The 912-nt window shown below is 59.4% G+C and overlaps 1 protein-coding gene across 1 annotated transcript in view; it reads right to left on the reverse strand.

Moving 5' to 3' along the window:
- The window catches only part of BTBD6 (BTB (POZ) domain containing 6), a 22045-nt gene that overhangs the window by 20116 nt on the left and 1017 nt on the right, over window positions 1–912 (reverse strand).

Here is a 912-nt window from a genome sequence, read left to right on the forward strand (position 1 = left end):
TTTTCATCAGCAGGTGTTTGGAGAAGTACCTGTATTTTTAATAATTTCTTGACATTTTTTTTAAAATGACTTTTCCCAGGTTTTGGATTTGGAGGGAAGGTCTTAAGCTTAGAACAACTCAGAACAAAATCTAGGAGAATGGGAGGGACGGCCAAGCCCACAAAGCAGGTGACATGGGTACCTCTGGTGGGGTCCGGGCTGCCCTCCATCCCCAAATCTGCCCTCCACCTGAGTGTGCACCCCAATGTGCAGGAGATGTGATGAGGCCCAGCCCCCTGGATTCAAAACCGGGCTCTGGCCGTGTAGAAATGTCTCATTTATACCTCTGGCTATAGCCAGCTGTGCACAAACGGTTAGGAATCCTGAAGCCTGTCCTGCTGAGGAGAAAGGGTGTGGCCCTCTGCCCCCCCAGCACCAGCACGCCCACGGCCTCAGGCGTAGAAGATGAGCTCGGGGATCTGCCCGCCCTGCACCCCGGTGCCGTTGGTGCTGTCGGAGGAGCACTGGAACTGGAAGGTCACCTTCCCGCACTGCACCTCCGTCAGGCCCTCCTGCCCGAAGTAGCTGAGCTCGCTACCGTCCAGCACGGCGCTGGCCGTGTAGAAGGTGTCCTGCTCCACCTGCACCGGGTGCTCGAACCAAACGGGGAAGGTGCTGCTGGAGCCGTCGGACACGAACCTGGTCAGGCTCTGGGCGAGCACCACCCCCAGGCGCTTGAGCTCGATCTTCACGCTGTACTCGGCCTTCCCGGAGCTGGACCCGTACAGGCCCAGCCCCGCCACAAACACCCTCCTGTCTGCTGCAAACTGGATGCTGCCGCAGCGCCCCCGGTAGCGTCACTGGTTGCTGCGGTAGGCCGAGGACTGGAAGCGGTGGCACCTCTGTGGGGGCAGGCCTCACCTCTTGGTCAGC

The sequence above is a fragment of the Myotis davidii genome, unplaced genomic scaffold (genome assembly GCF_000327345.1).
Source record: "Myotis davidii unplaced genomic scaffold, ASM32734v1 scaffold472, whole genome shotgun sequence".
NCBI classification, from domain to species: Eukaryota; Metazoa; Chordata; class Mammalia; order Chiroptera; family Vespertilionidae; genus Myotis; species Myotis davidii.